Below are 21,076 nucleotides of genomic sequence, written 5' to 3'. Positions count from 1 at the left end.
ATCAGGGAAAAAGAAAGAAAGCAAGGACGAATAACGTCAACAACTTTGTTCCTACTCAAAGTAATGGTCGAAACCTCCGTTGTTTCCACTACAATGAACCCGGTCACTTCAAGAGGCAATATCCCAAGCTTGGTGGAGGACATCGCCAAGCGCCTTTTCAAGGAACAGGCCGTGGTCAAGGAGCCGCTACCCGAGGAAGAGGAAGAACCGCCTGCATTGCCAATAGGCAAAGATGCGAAGAAGAAGAAGAGGAAGATCCGACCATGGAAGCAGAATTTGAAAGAGCGATAGTCCATGCCGCTTTACACAAGAAAGGGCCGAATCGCCAGTTCTCGGTGATTCAGACACCGTCGAACTATCAAGGTAAAGGTTTCAAAACCTTGATTGATTGTGGCAGTACACATTCCTTTATCTCACGAGCATGTGCAATAAGATTAGGAATAGCCACAGTAGAAGCACCTACCCTGCTTGTGGAATTGGCAAATGGTCATGAGGTAACTTGTACTAGGCAAACTACTAAGGTGGAATTCTTTCTGGGAGGAAAGAAGACTTCAGTCAAACTCAGAGTCATGAATTTAGGTATCCATGAGTGTCTACTCGGAATGGATTGGCTTAAGCCCAACGATGCCCACATTTACTGTGGAAAGGGTCAAGTTTCCTTTCGAAACTCTGAAAGGGAATTTGTCACAACTCAAGGTGAGGCAGGAGTGCCAAGAATCCAATTGGCCAAAGTATCTCAAATCATAAAAGAAGTCAGAAAAGGATTACCGGTTTACTTGATCAAACTCAACAAGTTAGATCAAAAGCAAGAGTCTCATGAAGGGCCTTCTTGGCTAAAGGAATACGCAGACGTATTCCCTGAAGAGTTGATTGAACTTCCGCCTCAAAGAGAAGTGGATCATGAGATTAGGTTAGTGCCTGGAGCTGCACCAATTGCAAAGAGACTTTATAGAATGTCCATACCAGAAGCAATAGAGTTGAAGAAACAACTCAAGCAACTGTTAGATTAGGGCTACATCTGACCTAGAAATTCACCGTGGGGAGCTCCAGTACTATTCTAGAAAAAGAAATATGGGACACTTCGACTATGTATTGATTACCGAGGGTTGAATCAATCAACAGTCAAGAACAAGTATCCTATTCCTAGAATAGATGAGCTTCTTGATCGTCTTCAGGGTGCAAAGATCTTTTCCAAGATTGATCTCAGATCAGGTTACTATCAGATAAGGACCAAGGAAGAAGATATCCCAAAGACGGCCTTCAATACAAGATATGGGCACTTTGAGTTCTTGGTTATGTCATTCGGGCTTACGAATGCACCTGCTACCTTCAATAGATTAATGCAGGATATTTTTAGGCCATATCTTGATGATTTCGTGCTTGTCTTCTTCGATGACACTTTAATCTATTCTAAACAGGAAGAATATCATGAACCTCAATTTCGAATTGTCCTTGAGACAATGAGGTCACATAATCTATATGCAAAAATGAAGAAGTGTGCATTCTTCAAGCGTCAGATTGAATATCTGGGATTCATAGTATCATCAGAAGGAATATCAGTAGACCCTGCCAAGGTCAGAGATGTACTTGAATGGCCAACACCAGTATCTGTCAAAGAAATACGCAGCTTTCTTGGATTGACAGGATGGTATAGGGTCTTCATCAAAAACTATGCTTTGATTGCAGCACCTCTGACGGATTTACTAAAGAAGCAGACTTCCATTACATGGTCAACTCCCGAACAGAATAGCTTCGACAAATTGAAGCAAGGTTTGGTATCAGCACCTATTCTAAAACTTTGAGACCTCAATAAAGAGTTCGAGGTAGTAACAGATGCTTGCATTCTTGCTTTGGGGTGTGTACTTATCCAGGAAGGTCATCCAGTAGCATACTCTTCAAGGAAATTGAAGAGCCATGAAAAGAATTATGCTACGCATGATCTGGAATTACTAGCTGTCATCCATGCTCTAAAACTTTGGAGACACTACCTGTTGGGTAACAAGTTTACTCTAGTAACCGACCATAAGAGCCTCAAATGGATCTTTACCCAGAACAAGCTCGACATGAGGCAACGTCGGTGGATTGTAGTGTTGAAGGAATATGATTTTGAAATCAAGTACCAACCAGGGAAAGAGAATGTAGTTGCCGATGCACTTAGTCGCAAGGCATTCCTAAATTCCCTAATCTTGCAGAATCCGTCAACGGCCAGATCTCTAGCTACAAAAGTGTCTATGCCAAACAACCCTATACTTGAATTAGCTAGAGAGGAAGCATGCCATGATTTGGCCTACCAAACAATGCTAAAGGAAATATCTACCGAGGAGCAAAATCAAAAGTTGCAAGCTAAGTATCAGGAATTTTCCATTGATAATGGACTTGTCTACTACAGAACAAGCTGTGTATACTAGCAAGCCAGTCACTTAAGCAGAAGATAATGTGGAAAGCTCATGATTCCCCTTTCCAGGACATCCTCGCTATGCTAAGACTCTTAACGCAGTTAGGAAGAGCTACCATTGGGAGAGGCTCAAAGGTGACGTTCTCAAATATGTCACTGATTGGTTGTCTTACCCCAAGTCCAGGGAGGATACAATTCCATCATGGTTGTGGTTGACATGCTTACCAAGGTTGCACACCTGATTCGAGTAAAGACAAACTATAAAGCCTCCGACATTGCAAGATTGTTTATCAAGGAGATATTCAAGTTACATGGTTTACCCAGAAGAATCATTAGTGATCGAGATTCTCTCTTCACATCACACTTCTGGAGAGCTATATTTGAAGCTATTGGGACTCAACTCTGTTTTAGTACCGCCTACCATCCCCAAATTGATGGCCAAACAGAGCGAGTAAATCAAGTCATCGAGGATATGCTTAGAGCATACTGCTGTCGAGAGCCGAAAAGGTGGATTCAATACTTGACTTTGCTTGAATTTGCGTATAATGCTTCATACCAGCAGAGCATTCAGATGACTCCTTTTCAAGCATTGTATGGTCATGATTGTCGAAGTCCCCTAAACTTTTCTGATCCAACCCTAAGGGTTGAAGTGTCAAGACAGATGTTGGAAGACATGCATAATCAAATAAAGTCAATAAGACAAGACATACAAGCGGCCAAGGATAGACAGAAGGCATACGCGAATTTGAAGCGTCAAGAAAGAGTCTTCGAAGAAGGAGACATGGTCTTCATTCACATACGCCCTAGAAAGAGTTCTCTATCCCTAGGAGATTGCAAGAAGCTAAGTCCAAGGTATTGTGGGCCATACAAAATCCTCAAATGCCTAGGACCCAATGCTTATAGATTGCAACTCCCTGAGAACCTAAAGGTTCACAATGTATTCCATATCAGCCTATTGAAAAAATATGTACCCAACCCTAACCATGTACTTGATGACCAACAAATTGTAATGCCTAGCCAAGGAGTCCTTGAGCTAAGGCCTGATAGGATCTTAGATGTTAGGGAGAGACAGTTAAGATCCAGAACCTTGAGAGAATGCCTTGTCCAGTGGAAAGATTATCTCGAAGAGGATGCCACTTGGATAGAAGAAGACACTCTCAACCATCAATATCCCTAGTTTATCTTGAGATGAGGATATCTCGATTCCTCTAAGGGGGGGAGAATGTAATATATCAAATATATGTATTTTTTTAAAAAAAATTTCACGTTCTCGCGCGGCGGCGTATCGAGCTGGAGCGGGAGAGGGGGGATGGAGGAGCTAGCAAGCTCCTCGCTGGAGCTTGCTCGGCTCCATCTTCATGCATTGGGGACAAGTCGAGGGGGAGAGGATTCCCTCCCCTTCCCTATATAATTAGGGATGGGAGAACGATCGAAAGGCTGCCATATCCTACTGAACGCACGAGGAGAAAGGAGAGAGGGAGAGCTACTCGTGTTCGATTGCGCGGTGGTGGAAGTGGACGCCCTGCCGTTACCAGAGTGGGGGGAGGGAAGAACGACGTCGATGCTGCCATACTACCGACGGACGTAGAGGAGGGGAGAGCATCAGTGTCACATCGCTGTCAAAGCTCGTGGAAGAACTCGCTGCCGCCTCATAGCCGTCGGACAGCTGGTTACTCCCCTGCCACGTCAAGAAAGCTTCCTAGTGGAAGCTTCCTAAGGGGGGGCTAATTAAGCCCCCTTTCACCCCACTCATATCCCTTCTATTCTCTTATTTTCCCTCCCCCCCGCGGGTTTTTTTTAAAAATCCTCAAGCCCCTTCCTATACCCTTTCCTTACCCTTTTTCCCCCTCCCCGTTCTAACCCTTAGAAATCCCTTCACCCCGTCCCGGTCTTAAGGCCTTAACCCCTTCCCGAGGGGCTGTTAAACCCCCCACACCCCTTGGCCTCATAACCCACAAATCCCTTCCCCGTACTTAAAGTTATAAGTCCCTTCTTGTGAGCTCGTATTTCACCCCCATATTCCTTTTAACATACCCCCCTAAGCTCTTTCTAACCCCCGTGTCCCCTTTTCCTTACATACCTTTTTCCCCCCCCCAGTGCTAGAAGCTTTCATCCTTCACTTTCCCCTATCACTCCGAGTTAAAATCCCAAAAAAAAAAACCTTTACTGCTATAAAAATTCCCTTTCTATACCTTTTACCCCAAGCCCAAAGTTCTCCAAAGGTTCATGTGGCTACGAAGCCACACTCGCCCATAACTTTTTTTACCGTGTATATACCTTATAGGGCCTTCTTAGGCTTCATAAATATTTACCTCTCCGAAGAAGCTAAGAACCTTAAGGTCTTATTATTCCTTCTCGTGGTCAATCATTTAAATGGTTCCTTGCCTCGAAAGAGAGACAGTGGAGATCCGAAAGAAAAAGTAAAAGTTGCCTTCACGTTCGAACTGCATGCCACCTAAGAAAGTCCAAGGAGTAGCTGCGGGAGGGTCATCTCCCGGTATCCATGTGGATATCTCACCCCAAAACCAGGTTTTTCCTTCTTGGTTTTATATTGATTTTAATTCAATCACGCAAAGATGAATTCGAGTTATTTACGATGAAGGAGTTTTGTTTAATTGAACATACAAAAATGATATTGTATAAAACATAGTTCCTTCGAATAGCATCATGAATTGAAACGAATTACGAGCAAGATTATCTACCTACTATAGTAGTATATTTCGGTTAAATCTTGAAGGTATAAAAACTGCATCTTGCACCATTAGCCCCTATTCCTTTTTGCAATGAATCATTGTAGAAGATGAAATTCATGAAAGGTTTCTTACGTTGCTTGAATTTTAGGAAGTTATCATTGCTAATTGCATATCTTAGCAAGGAAAAGATTATTATTTGGCATGAGTTTCATTTGCAAGGAAAAAGTAAGATTAATTGAATTCACTTAACCTCAAAGCATTAAAGTTTAGGACTCAAAAATCAATTGTCACAAGGATAACAAATCGTGCCGAGGTGATCTCAATATTACCTTCTAAAAGATAACCAAATTAATGTAAACTTAGAAATACTTATGCTGCAAAGTATGCCTTGGAAATGATTTAAAGACCAAGAAACGTTTATACCTTAAACACTTGACTATCTTCCCTGATTGTAGGGTCAATAAATTCGTAAATGTAAAAGAACTAGGGTTTGTCCCTGAGGTTCTTAAAAAGAGACCCTAGGTCCGACAAACGTCAGCTTAAAGAAACTAAAACAGATTATTTCATCGTATATTACAATGGAGGACTTGCGCAGCAAGTACGAAGTCATATAGTCTTGTGATTGATTCACAAGAAGAAAGGTTAAATACCCTCAACAAGGATGGCGGATCCTTACACAAGTTATCTTGCAAAAGGATGTATTCTTTGATATCCTTCTAAATAAGGAAAGTTAAAAACCGGAAACTAAAGTATCCAATGAACTTTAGGGTTGACCAAGTTGGGTTAATAAGGTACGCCCTAACCCAGAATATAAGGGATCTTGCCAAGTTGCAAGACACCTTGGAACGAGTGCTAATGCATTCGAAAGGAAAGAATCATTCCTTAACAGTTTGCCAAACAACAAGGTCAATTAATGGAAATGTTTGTGCTTGCTAGAGATTTCAGAGCACTGTTTGATTTATGAATTACAAATTAAATGAATATCTATACTTCAGGTTGAAGGCCTGAAGGGAGAGGCAGTTTCAGTTACCCTCGACTGCCTGCCTGACCCTAACCAAGGGGGTTGTTGACTGCACCGGGAACGTGGACCAAACCCGCCGCGAGAGGTCTCTCCGTCGAGCTCTACTTGGAGTAGGAGGACGCTTGGGTGCCAGCGGGGGCTCTGGCCATAAATCCCTCACCTTTGGGGTCCTGCACAAGAGGCTAACGTGACTCGCGATTGGATCTCGAGGCCCGCATACTAGTCTACGAGTAGAAGCTTGGATTAGTGATCCCTGTGGATTACTGGATGGCCTTCGGGTGGATTGTGGACAAGCCTACGACTGGAATTCCTTGTATTTCAAAGATAAGAATTATGTTATGTTAAGAAAGAACTTGTTTGATACTATTTCTCTATGTCATGTGATAAGATTACGTGAAGGAACCAGTTCTTAACAGATTAATTAAAGAAGCTGATTGTTACATGTCAAATTAATGTGTTAGATAATTACATAACTAAAACAAACCGAGGAAAGTGCCGAGGATGGGCCATGGGTCCGTCTTATGATTGGGTGGTCCCGATTAGCCGGAAACTTTTCTCAAAATCTCGAAGAACAGCGGGATGATCGTCAAAGGAAACAAATAACGAAAGTGATGACCTAGAGTTATGTCTTACCCGATTTACGTTGTTTTAGGGGAACGGAATGGGACTATACCTTATGGCAGAGAGGTTGAGCTTTGCCTCCCTCTCGTTTCCCATTCTCCTTGAACCAAGTGCAGCATGAATCCGCTTCGGACCTTGCGTTTCTGCGTAAAGTCGTTCGCTTGGGTCCGACGCTAGTTGCTGTTAGGTGATGACCAATCAGGAAAACCCTAATTCCGGCCGATCCTAAGTGGGAACAGCTAGAATACTTCCGCTACGTGGCAGACGCAGGAAGCCCTAGATCACAAAACCCGTAACATTCCATGGGAGTGCCGGGTGGAGCTTTCTAGACATCCTTTCCGATGGACTGCGAAGACATGTCCTGGATAATGCTAGTGGACACGTTACATTTTCTATCCTACTAGGCAATTGTTTCTATGAGTCCATGCTAGTTGTGAGGTAGATAAGAAGCCTTCCAAATAAAAGAAAGAGAAGAAAGAATGCATATATTTAAATATTATATTATATAGAGGCGTATAAAAAGGAGTTCTCACCCCTGAAAAAAATATGAAATGAAAGAAAAATCTCAAAAGCAAATATCAATTTCCTTGCAAAGGCCTAGTGGATTCCTAGGGACAAGTCTTTGACTCGTGGTAGTAGATGCCTTATCTTCCTGGGGGTGATGTCTAGCTGGACAAAATAAGGATGATTGGAGCAAAAATAAAAGTGATCGAAAGAAGAGGATTTAGTGTTGCCTTGTAAGCTCTTGGTAGATTCTTGGGTACTAAGATAGGACCTCAAGTTGATGCCCTATTCTCCTTGGGTCACAATACACTTAGCTCCCTCCTTTTTTTTACATGCTGGAGTATCAAGTTCAGGAGTATCAAAAAGTGGTAAATTAAAATGATCTAAAAATGCAAGACTAGGCTATAGGAGTCCTCACCTATTGGGAATTCTTGGTCTAGTTGTCCTGGTCACTTAGTATGACTCCTTTGATAGTTCTTTTTGGTATATTTGTGCTGGAGGAGTTGGTTCCCAACTAGCTCTACATCTCTATTAGATTATACTTGGCCTATCCCTTGCGGTCTTTATACTTTGATTTGGTCATGGGGTACGGTGAGAGGCGTGTTTGTGTTTTGTTGTGTATTATTCTTTGAAGCAAATTTATGCTCTTTATGGTTTATTTATGTGTAGATCAATTTGTGGATTGGAGGTGAGAGTAGATTTTTGGAGCCCGAGTCAATGTGAAAAAGACATTGGGAGATATAAAGAGCAATTTTTTGTGGAAAATGAAACGGTTTTGGATTGATGAGCTATAGTTTTCCTAGATAGATTTCGACCACCAAGAACCCAAGCAAGTCTCTGTTTGTTGATTAGAGTCCATTTAATCCCCCATTTAATCGCTGCAAAGTTTTACATTATAAAGTAGCTACAGGATCTGGGGGCTGAAAAAAACACAACAAAGGCTAGATTGATAGATTTAGATGTTATGAATCTAGTTGTCCAGTCAGATCGTGATTTCGAGGCTGTTTGCACCATCAAGGAAGATGAAACCACTTGCCAGACAGTGTGAACATACAAGATGTAAACACATTATTTTATAAATAAGGTTTAAAGCTTAAAAACTCAAAAACTTGACGATTGGAAGCCAGGGGGTGTAATTTTTTTTGCACCTCATCGATTTGATGATTTTGGGCATTCTGTAATTTTCATAGAAGTAGCATGAATGGAGAGAGGCATGCGATCCACCATTTTTTTGCTTCAGATTGCCTGACATCTCCTGAGAAACAGAGCCATGAATAAAAAGATCCAATTTAAGTCTTTCTCTCTCCTCTTAGTACTTAGTTTTATGCCTTATTCTATGAGAGAAGGGGATGGGCTGATTTGAGAGATTTCAATTAAGAGATGATGCTAAGACATGGTGTAGCATAGATCGATGTTTGGAGGAGTGTTAGCAGTTGTTAATGAGTATCAGTGGCCTTCCAAATATGAGATAGGTGTGAGATAAAGCACTGTTTTTTGAGTAAGTGATAAATTTTATTGTTTTATGATAGATCTTAATTGCAAATGGTTAAAAATGTTTTTTTACTTTTCAATGATTTTTTAAATGAGAAATATTAAGAAAATCTGCAAGAATTAGTCATCCATTGATTTGATTATAAACATGAAAAATCCACCAACTTGCGGTTTTAGGGTAAATCATAGATTTTTAAGAATTTAAATGTGTTGATGGTGTTCTCATCCAGTAAAATGAGGATAAAAATAATTTTCAACAAGTTTAACTAGGTCACATTAGAAAATCAAAAACTATAAGTACTTATTGGTAAATAAATTAGAAAAAATAGAAAAAATGGATAAAAATAGATGTTTTACGCTTTTTTTAAAAAAAAGTGATTGTGAATGTATGGTAAGGCTGAAGCATGAGGTTTACCTTGATTTAGCTCTATATTTATATTAAAGTGAGTATTTATCACTCTTTATAAAGAAAAACACATCAAAACACTCTCTACTACCAAATGTACAACCCTAAATGGTGTCATGTAGGAAATTTTGCCCTCCTATTTTGCCTTTGTAAATACCTTTATGAATTAGGGCATACATGTGTAAAGAAACCTTAATTAGGGTTAGTTAGGGGTTAGTTAGGGTTTACATATAAAATGGCAGCCAGCCAAATGTAGCATTATCTCTTGATCATTTTGAAGACATCTTGTTTTAGGTAACTTTCTTTCTTGTATTCCATTTTTAGCTATGGCAGCTTGCCATGTTAATGAAGGTTAGTCTCTTTCCATTTTCAGTTTATCTTGTTGATTTCCTGTTTCTTTATCCATGATTGGACATGGAGCTAGGCTAGTTTAGGCTAGTTAGATTAGTTTTATTACATTGGTATCAGAGCCTTTCTTTGATCCAAGGCATGCTTTAATTCCATCATTTTCATGATTATGACCTTGCTGGGGAGGTCATTGTCCATGTACAATTTGGCTACAGCATGTACAATTTGATTACAGTACGGTTTGGTTTGGTTAGAACCATGGATTTCTGTGTCTAGTTGACCGGGGGTGACTTGCACAGTAAACTGTGGTTAGAATTGTGTCAAGAAGGTGGTTCTTGGTATGATCTTGGTCAAGATGTAGGTTCTTGGCATGATCCAATGGATAATGGCAGACTCCAACTAACTTTGTTAGGTCGTGGTCCATTTTGAGGCCTTTCTGGAGGTCTTTTGGCAAAAAGAAGGCTACAGGCATTTGGAAAAGGGTAAAACTTTCACCACTTTCTTGGAACGGACAGGTTTCTTTCTCTCTCTTCAAGCTTCCATTGAAGCTATTGTGCAAGAAATCTTCTTCCATTTCACTACCTTGGCTCCTTGCTTGACTCCAATGGTTTCCATGGTACCTTGCGCTTGAATCTATAGCTTATAAGCTCTCTATGGAGCCCCATTTTAACCATGATTGATCTCGTTTTTCTTCAACAATAAGGCAAGCTGATTCTGCGTTGTTTGCACCTGAAGATTCCTTCTCCCTTATGCTAGGGTTTCTTCTCGAATAGCAGGAGCAGATCTCGGCTGTGCTCTCTGCCAAGGTTAAGTCAAAGTGATAGAAGACTGTGGACATCAGCAAAGAACTTATGCACAAACTCCCCAGCATCGACCTCATTTGGCAGTGAGAAGTTCTTGGATTTTTCCACAATAGAGATATTGGGAGCAAAAAGCTTTATGGACACAGTACTATGATTCCCCGAAGTACCAGGAAGCACAGTCTGTCTGGCTGCAGTAAAGCTTCGATTGGATGCCATTGCAGCAAGGGCTCGTGCACGTGTGGCACAGCCACAAATTTCCAGTGTGCACAAATCATTTCTGTAAGTCCACACTATGGGAAGATAATCTCCAAGTCCTGTGATCAATGCGAGCATCTTGCCGTCATTTCCAGAATCCCATGTGCCATCCACGAGCTAGGAGAAGTCCGCGCTGTTCTCTGTATCGAAAAAATCATGCGTATGGTCACTATTCCAAGCAGAAGCAACTAGATTAGGGTGTGTTGCTTTGGATGTGAGAGAGCTGGCCCCTTTCCCCTCTACTTTTATGAAGCTCATGGCCGTCTCTAAACGCAAGGTTAGCAGGTCATGTAAAGGGATACGAAATGGACCTAAAGCTTTGAAGCCCTTTTCCAGTGATTATCAAATGCAAAACCTGTAGACGGGTTAAGCTTCCTCACTTCTCCCTCCCAGGACGCAACGGAAGCATGATCGAATGCTTAGAGTAAAGGAAGAGAAAAACTGCTTCATCGCATCTGTTCGCTGAAACTATGACAACGACATTCTTCACTGTGCATCCTAGAAAGGCCTATCTCCTTCATTTTAATCAAGACCATGGAGGAGATCTCCTCGACAACAAACCTCTTAGGAGGAGGACTCGCACCTTATCATTTCCCTCACCACTAAGAATTGCAGCCTGGACAGCAGTACCATAAGCAACTGCCTCATCAGGGTTGATGCTCTTGCAGAGCTCTTTCCGATTGAGGAAATCCTAAAGCAGTTGCTGTATTTTGGGAATCCTACTGTCTACAAGAAATCTTCTACAGTCATCTACTTCTTCTTCACCCACCATCAATGCCTCTTGATTAGTTTGGGATGCAATTTTCCAATGCCATATTCATGGAATGGTTTGATCCTCTGGGCAAGGCATTTTATGCTTGAAGAGCATTGGTTCTTGCATTATTATGGTTTATTCTAGTAGGTACTCGACTAATTGATCAGTGGCAATTACACGTGGACAAGTGGTTCAATGTAATGTATGCAAGATGGCAATGATGTATGGCATTTTGGCAAGTAAGATGGGATATTGGATTTGGTAGCAAGTTGTACTCTCCAATGGGCATATGTAATGCAGGGGTGAAAATGCAATGAATGTATAATGAAATCTATTTCAGCCCTACATTTTTGTACTTTGGAGTATGGAGTGGTATTGATAGGGCATATATGTTCATTGGCTTTCCTATGGGCAAAAGAGAATCTTTTTCAGTGAATCTTGACTTGGATTCATATTGACCATTTCTTGGGTATTCTTAAGCAAGATTTGCTTCAGTTTTGGAATTGCAGAGGTTATTTTCATCTATTTCAATACCCTACAGCTCTTCCCTACTCCTTTGAGTGTTTTGGTGTTGGATATTTGTTCAAATTTTGATGAGAAGTACAAAAGACACTTGAAACAAGGGTGTGTCTGGCTGACAACAAAAAAGCATTTCTAGAATTGTCTATACTTATCCATTTGCAGAGCTTGATAGCTCATTTGAAAGAGTATTGTATAAGCTTCAAACAAAGCCATAAAGCACTCAAATTGGACAATTGGAGCTCAAGTTATTGAGGATTTTCCACTGCTGTATACTCAGACTGCATGTATAAAATGGGAGACAGACATGGATATTTTGATGGAAGGGTGGATAATCATGCATATAATGATCCATATGAGCAGTATGAAGCTTATGCATTATGCATGAATGGTGGGCAGCATCAATCTTATGCATATGAGCATGATATGGGTGAAAATAATGCCTATGGCACACACTATGCAGGGTACCAAGGATAGCCAGCTTATGTCATGGATTATCATGAGGAAGAAGAAGTACTAACTCGTCCTTTCTCTTTCAACAATGTTCATGGTACCTACTTATCAAGCCGTATGTTAGATGATCTCACTTCTAGAGGTCTATGCTACAAATGTGGAGAGAAGAATGTTATTGGTCATCCAAATGTATGCAGGGCACAGCATGTTAGAATTTCAGTTATCTTAGAATGGCCTACTCCTTTTGGCACCCGAAGAAAGCTTATACCTCATCAAGAGCTGATGGAAATGAAAAGACAACTCATATGCTATAAATGTGAGGGTCCACCAATGGTCTCCTAATCATGAGAGTTACTGCAGGAATAGTCACTTTGCTACAGCCCTTGTATTGGAGGATTCTAATGTAAATGTATCTCAAGTGGAAGTGCAAGTTTGTCATGGACAGCAAGAAGAGGATAAAGATGTTGATAATAAAGTTGAAAATGTAGTGGGAAAGCTTAGGGAAATGTCTCTTAATGCAATGCATGCAGAAATTTGTAAAGAGCAAGCATACTTGGAAGATCAAGAAGAAGAAGATGATTCAAATGACCAAGTTGAAGAGCAAGATGATGCAGCTGAAGATGAAGAGCAAGAGTATGCAGATTCAAATGAAGATAGTGCACAAGAAGAGTTTGTTGCAGATATGAACGACAATGTATATGTGCATGATGATGAGTTATCATGGGGTAATGATGAAGACATGTATCAGCCTATCCTTGATCATGATCAGCCCATAGATGATCATGGACTGCGACTACCTTATGATGGCATTTCGACTGAGTATGATTTTGGTTATGGGGCTGATATGACATATGACTTTGATGTGTCATTTCCTTATGATCTAGGGATTTATCTTGATGCTTATGAAATTTTGGATGGATTTCCATATGACCCGAGAGGTTGTGACCATTATTTTGGAGGATTTCCATATGATCCCGGAGGTTATTATGGATGATTGGATGATGATTTGACATCCCTTGACATGCAAATTTGATTGACAGCTTGTCTTCATTGATTTTTACATGGTTTATGAAAAAAAAAAAAACAGTTGAAGAAGCATGAGCTCATTGTTTAATACAGCTTGCTGTATTAAATTACTGTCATGAAAATAAATGGTCTGACATCATCAAAGTCATCATTTGATGATTGGATATGATGCTTCTAGGTGTATTCTTCAAAATGACACCTCATTTGTTGGATTTGGAGCTATATTTAAGAAGTTATGACTCTTTTACTATCACTGCCCTTCTATGGACAGCATGAGCAACATGCAGGCAGTCATCAACTTCTTGGACCATGGAATCTTCTTCAAATTGTGCTTTCGGACATTCGTCACAGTTTTAGCAATGCATTTCAGCCTATATCTCATAAGGATTTTACTGATCTTGATTTTGATAGTATTTCAGTGGACATAGATCATGCTTACTTGGATGATATTATGCAAAATGAGGATATCTATGCTCATGATGATGATCTTTATTTTCCCTATGATCTGAGAGCCTATGAGGATGCTTATGTGGATCATGGGCAGGATTGGTCATACCCATTTAACCCAGGCCTGTTCACTATTTCATGGTAGTTTCTTCTACAAGTTGAAGACTATCCTTTGAAGATCTTTTCTTGGAGTTACATTTGGGTTTCAGCTGCTACCATCCTTGTAATCATTGTACTTCAAGCTTTGAGGACAAAGCTTCTTCAGGAGGGGATGTTTTGTCATGTAGGAAATTTTGCCCTCCTATTTTGCCTTTGTAAATACCTTTATGAATTAGGGCATACATGTGTAAAGAAACCTTAATTAGGGTTAGTTAGGGGTTAGTTAGGGTTTACATATAAAATGGCAGCCATCCAAATGTAGCATTATCTCTTGATCATTTTGAAGACATCTTGTTTTAGGTAACTTTCTTTCTTGTATTCCATTTTTAGCTATGGCAGCTTGCCATGTTAATGAAGGTTAGTCTCTTTCCATTTTCAGTTTATCTTGTTGATTTCCTGTTTCTTTATCCATGATTGGACATGGAGCTAGGCTAGTTTAGGCTAGTTAGATTAGTTTTATTACAAATGGTAGGGAGAGGAGGGGATAATAAGTGGTGATTACATGCTGAATTTGATATTTTCTAATGCATGTTGTGTAATGAAGGAGGCAGGAGAGAGAGAAGGAGAGGAGAGAGAGAGGGTGCAGAAGAGAGAGAAAGACTGCAGGAAGAGAGAGAAAGAGAGTGACAAGGAGAGAGAAAGACTAGAAAAAGAGAGAAAGACAGAAAGAGAGAGAAAGAAGCCATGAGAGCTTGGAGAAGGAGATGAAGATGAAAGGAGACTTGTATTAAAATCTGATGATGAAAAATCAAGTCCCTAACACCTTATATACTAGCCAGTGTAGCTAGTATTCCCATTATTAAATCCCCCTCTCTCACATTCCATCCCCACCCGAAAGTTTTTGCCCTTAAAAATAAATTGGGCACTTATGCTAATTGGGTAGGAGTAGATCAGAGTACTACTTTGCTGCATTATTACATGGGTATACAAATGAATGAAGAGGTATTATTGCGTATCTCGGGTCATTGGGGTATGTATGTTACATGGGTCTTATTGGGAAATTATAAAAATGAAGTTAGACCCAAGTATCTTGAGTGAATGTGAGTTGCAGATAGTGGACAACAAGCTATTTACTAGAGGACCCTGCTGTAGTAAATCTGTCATAACTTATTGGAAAATTATAAAAATGAAGTTTGACCCAAGTATCTTGAGTGAATGTGAGTTGCAGATAGTGGACAACAAGCTGTTTACCAGAGGACCCTGCTGTAGTAAATCTGTCATAACTTTTTGTAGGAGACTTCGATTGGGGTGGGCGATATATCAAAACGGAGCTCTTGAGGAGTACTTTCAGTCCATGGATGGTGTCCTTGCTGTCCATAGTGCAGGGTAAAATCTGCTTTGAAACATAGAGCTGTCTGCAATCATTCTGAGAGAAAACAGGGCCATAGTTAGCTAGATTTCAGCCAGATCTGCTTCTAATAGATATGGGAACTCTTCCAAAACTGAAGCTGACCTCCAAGAAGCTTCCTCAAGTGACAAACCTTGCCACTTAATCAAGTATTCCATGATGGAGCGAGAGCGAAGCTTCTTTTCCGTTTGTCCAATGATTTGCTCAGGTATGTATTGAATGATGCCTTCTTCATTTATCGGTGGTAACTCCTCAACATAATCCACTGATGATCCAATGAAGGGCTTCAATTGGCTCACATGGAAGACATTATGAATTTTCGTGGATGGCGGTAGTGCTAACTGATATGCCAAGTCTCCCACTCTTTTGATAATCCGATATGGTCCATAGAACCTATGTGCCAACTTATTGATGGATCCATCCTTAAGGGTGGCATATCTGGACTTGGGCACCTTCAAAAGCACCAAATCCCCTTCTTGGAATTCAACATCCCTTCTTTTGTCATCAGCATAAAGCTTCATTTGATCCTGAGCTTTCTTCAAGTTGACTTTGCATTGCCGAAGTAAGGCCTACATTTTACCCAATTCCTCCTTGCTTTGAGGGTTTATTTTATCATTGAAGATAATTGTGGGGAGGGGCAGCTTATAGCCATACAATGCCTTGAATGGTGAAACTCCAATGCTAGAGTGTATAGAGTTGTTATAGGCAAACTCAGCCAGATGCAACCACGAGTCCCAAGTATTTTGCACATCATAACAAAAATGCCTCAAGTAAGTTTCCAGCCACTTGTTAACCCTCTTTGTTTGGCCATCAGTCTGTTTGGATGATAAGCAGTGGAAGGGGCTAACTGAGTGCCCATAGAGCTAAAAATTGCCTGCCAAAAATTGCTCATGAATTTAGTATCTCGGTCATGCACAATGACTTGTGGTAAGCCATGTAATTTGAAAACATGTTCCATGAATTGGTAAGCTACTTGAGAAGCACTATATTGAATCTTTGTAGGAATGAAATGGGCTGCCTTGGTGAGTCTGTCCACAACTACATAGATGTTGTTCCACCCCTTCTTGGTCACCAGTAGGCCGGTTATGAAGTCCATAGTGATATGTGTCCATTTGCCTTCAGGCATAGGCAATGGCTACAGTAAACAAGATGGTTTTAAGGTGCTATCTTTGTTTTGTTGACATGACACGCAGCTCAAAAAAAAATCTTTTACATCCTTTCATAGGCCTTTCCATTGGAAGCTTTTAGCAATTTTGTCATAAGTTTTAAAAATGCTCAAGTGACTAGCTATAGTGAAGAATGCATTTCTTGCATTATCTTTTTCTTGAATGGGGAAGTGTATGGGATGGCAATCCTACTCTGAAACCATAAGAGACCATTCTTGAGTTGATATGGAGAGTTTCCTTCTACATGCCCTTGCTGTAATTTCTGAAAAATGTGGTTTAAATCAACATCTAACAAATAGGCCTCCGGAAGCTCTTCTATCCAATCACTATGAAGTTCCATAATGGCTGAAACTTTACAAGCCCACATTCTTGATAATGAATCAGCAACTACATTGTCTTTTCCCCGTATATGTGTAATGTCAAAGTCATAATTCTGCAATGTAGCTACCCATCTACGTTGTTTGGGGTTAAGATTAGACTGAGAGAGGAAGTATTTGAGGACCCTATGGTCGCTCTTGACCTTAAATCTACTACCATACAAGTAGTGGTGCCATTTCTGAATGGCATGAAGGGTGACCAGCATTTCTTGGTCATATACATTGATGGTCATCTCATTTTCAGCAAGTTTGCGGCTCTTAAATGCTATAACCCCATGCTCTTGTAACAATACAGCCCCTATGCCTCTACCACTGGCATCACACTGAATGGTGAATTCTTTCGAAAAATCTGGGCAAACCAAGATGGGCGCCGAGGTAAGCAATTCTTTGAGCTGATTAAATCTCTTATCAACTATGGCATCCCAAGAAAAGGCCTCTTTCTTAAGCCTATCTATCAGGGGAGCTGCAATAATGGCATAATGCCTAATGAACTTGCAATAGAATGATGAGAGACCAAGAAATCCTCTAAGTGAAGTGGTATTTGCAGGTGTGGGCCAGTCTTTTATACATTGCACTTTCTTAGGATCAGCTCTAATTCCATCTTCACTAACGATGTGCCCCAAGTATTCCACCTCCGTCTGCATGAAAGAACATTTTGTTTCCTTGGCAAAGAGCCTATGCTGCCTCAATACATCAAACACCTGCCTCATGTGCCAAAGGTGATCCTTCAGTGATCTACTATAGATGAGGATGTCATCAAAGAAGACCAATACAAGTCTAAAAAGAAAGGGCTGAAGTATTTTGTTCATTAAGCTCTAAAAGGTGGCTGGTGCATTAGTTAACCCACAAGGCATAACCAAGAAATGATAAAGCCCCTTATCAGTCCGAAATGCTGTTTTGACCTCATCCCCTACCCTCATGCAGATCTGGTGATAGCCTGACCTCAAATCTATCTTCGTAAAGTACTTAGCCCCCTTGAGCTCATCCAATAAGTCATCTATACATGGAATAGGGTACCTGTTCTTCATGGTGATCTTATTAAGATCCCTGTAGTCTATGCACATCCTGAAAGATCCATCCTTCTTTTTGACCAATAGCATAGGGGAAGCATACGGTGAAGAACTGGGCTCAATGAGTCCCATGTCCATTAATTCTTTGACTTGCTTGGCAACTTCTTCTCTTTTGCACCTAGACAATCTGTAAGGTAGCTTGTTCAAAGGCTTTGAAAGAGGCTCCAGATCTATGTGATGATCAACCGCCCTATTAGGGGGTAGTGTTGTAGGTACTTGGAAGAGGTCCTTGTACTCTTCTAAAAGAGTTTTGAATGCTGAATTCTTTAGTGTTTTAGTGGACTGATCTGAATTTTCTTTATTTAACTGCAATACAAAGATTTGGGACTATTTCTTGAACTCTTTCTTGAGTTGCTTGCTGGTAATGAGCTGAAATTCACTATCATTTTGAATTCCCTGCAAGTGAATGAGTTGTCCAGCACTGGCAAACTCCATATACAGCAAGGAAAATTCCATGGTTATAGTGCCCTAAGTTTTCAGCCAATCACAACCCAAGACAACCTCTATAGGCCCCATTTCTAATGTAATTAAATCCAATTGCTGTCCAAAATTTCTAGTAAGATGAATATTGTGTGCTAATTTCTTTATCCCCATTGGCAACTTGCACCTTCAATGGCTGTTGTAAATCAGTGGGAAAACACTTCAGCCTGTCCATGACTACTTTGTTAATGAAACTATGAGTGCTACCACTGTCCATGAGTATAAACACATCCTTCCCATGAATTTGGCCCTTAATATGCAATGCATTAGGGCTTTTGGATCCTGTCCAAGCATCCATTGATATGGTATAAGCAGTGGCAGCATGTGTTTCAGCATGTGGTCTGATCTTTCTACCCATGCCCCATGATAAATGGCCACCAAGGTCCAAAGAAAAAGAGTCAGCAGGGTCAAAGAACTCTTCTTGAGAAAACTCTTCATCAGCATCATCTGTTTCAGTAGTCATCATAAAAGCATGTGTATCTTTAGGGTCCTCCTCTGAGTCCTCAAAGACCAACATGCGGTGAGCCCGTGCCTTAGCATTTCTAAAAGCACATTTTGAGGCATGATCAACTGTATACTTCTTGCCACACTTAAAACAAAGCCCCTTTTCCTTTCTTTCTTTATACAAATCCATGGGAATGGACCTTGGACTACCAAAGGCTGATGAAGCATTTTTATTTCTGTTGTCCCCTTGCTTATTATCCATTCTTGGGCTATTTGATGTCCTTAAATTGCCTTGTGGTCTTGAGGCATTGAAACTGGGGTATGTGGGGATTTTTGGAGTGCTGAATGACATGTTACCACCACCATAACTGGCCCCAAACTTCCCTGGCCTTACAACACCTCTTTGCTATCCCGAATATGACTGCATGTGTCCTCTTTGCTGCCCAAACACTAGCTGAGATGCCCCTCTTTGCTGTCCATACTGAAATGAAGCATCTCGGCGATACTTGCGAGAGTACCTTTCAGCCAATTCAATAGCTTTGAACAAATCCATGGGTTTTGAGCTGAAACATCAGCCGAGAGTTGGGGATCCAACCCATGCACATACTTGTGTAACTTGGCATCATCACTAATCGACTCAACGTACATGGTAAGGTTGAGAAACTGATTTGTATATTCTCTAACAGCAAGACCACGCTGTTCAAGGCATACCATACCATCGGTGGGCAAGCTTTTCTTTCTCCACCGGTGAGACAGATACTTGAACCATCAATGCCTTGAATGCTTCCCACAAGTTTACTTGCTGATTTCCCTTTTAATGTACCTCCACCATGTATGTGCAAATCCTTCCAAGTGGATCGTTGCAAAATGGATCTTTTGGTCATCATTACGGGGTAGGATGTCAAAATAATCCTCAAACTTGGAGAGCCACTCTTCAAGTTCAGCTGGGGATGATGATTGACCATTGAATTTTGAGAAGACAATCTTGTCTCTCAGCTCTCTTTCATGATTAGGTGGTTGTCCCACATATCCAAACTAAGGCTGATCCATGTGGCTACCCAAAAATGAACCATTGTTAGAGAAATTTCTACCAAAAGATGGCTGAGCTTGCATAGATGGCATGGGCCCTTCTGATGACTGAAATTTCCCCTCATTGCATTGTTCATGGGCTCCTCCTGTCTATGTGAAGGCTCTCCCTGTTCAAAAGTGCTGTTAGGAATGCCCATTCTCCCCAAAATGCCTTGAGAGCTCATATTTGTTGCATTCACTGGTAGAGCCTTCACTTGTTCAGCATGCATACCTGATCTATCTTCATGTTCCTTCCCTTTCATTTTGAGTTCCATTCACTTAGTAATCTGGGCAGCAAGGGTGTCCATAGTGGTCTTCATTTGACCAATGCCTTCCATCAATTCTCTATGTCTCTCAGCATGCCTTGTCTCATGCAAACTAAGGGTATTAGTGAGTGCACTAAGGCTATCCATGCCATGAGAATAATCTTCATCTTCCACCTCAGGGTTATTTTCAGCCCTCGGGGTGCGTGCATCTCTTATTTGTTGCTGAAGGTCATCATTTGCCTTAGTTTTTCCCCTATTCTCTACCATGGTTAGGTGTAGTCCCGTTAGACTACCTATCACTGTTTTTCCTGTAACTTGAGCTAGGAAGCTCCAATTGACCTACTTTTTTTTTCATACCAAAGCCAAGGATGCCTTCTTGGAACTAAGCATAAGCATGTGCTCCTAGATTTTATACAAAAAAATCTGTAATAGGAAAAGTATTGATGTACTGTGCAGTCCAGCAACATGTCTACACCTGTAGGAGACTTGTTTTGACATGTAAGTATTTTGTGGAGTCCCAATAGAGTTCCAAAACTGATCCAAGCCCTTAGTAGGACCTTTGGGCACTCTGCAAGACCTGCACCTCAGTTCCTAGGGGTAGGGTTACCCCTCTAAATGCAACAAACTACTTACAGCACCCTGTGAGGGTTAAGAAAGGGGTTACAATGCATTATCCTGTCAATGCATGACTGAAGGGTCATCCCAAGTGGCATAATGCATTGCCCAATCATCCAATTTCACTATTTGTAGCCTTATTCCAGAACTGAGCATGTCATAAGCATCTCTTAGCACCATTTTCCCATGCATAGGCATCTCTCATACATCCAAAGCATTGCATTCACTGCCATTGAGTGTATATGTATTCCCATGTCTGCAAATACATCCTCAATAAAATTTCCATACATTTGAAGCCAGTAATACATCCATACATTAGTGCCAAGTCAATATCTTAGTTCTTCAAG

At 40.8% G+C, this 21,076-nt stretch overlaps 1 pseudogene; it reads left to right on the top strand.

The window, feature by feature from the left end:
* Nucleotides 1-13,257, top strand: part of LOC148011418 (PH, RCC1 and FYVE domains-containing protein 1-like) — a 122,874-nt pseudogene extending 109,617 nt beyond the window's left edge.
* Nucleotides 13,258-21,076: the final 7,819 nt, after the last annotated feature.

The sequence above is a fragment of the Lygodium microphyllum genome, chromosome 28 (genome assembly GCF_053477565.2).
Source record: "Lygodium microphyllum isolate KBCC chromosome 28, Lygodium_microphyllum_v1.1.10, whole genome shotgun sequence".
NCBI lineage: Eukaryota > Viridiplantae > Streptophyta > Polypodiopsida > Schizaeales > Lygodiaceae > Lygodium > Lygodium microphyllum.
The sequence above is the reverse complement of the archived record's forward strand: the minus strand, read 5'-3'. Positions and strand labels throughout refer to the sequence as shown.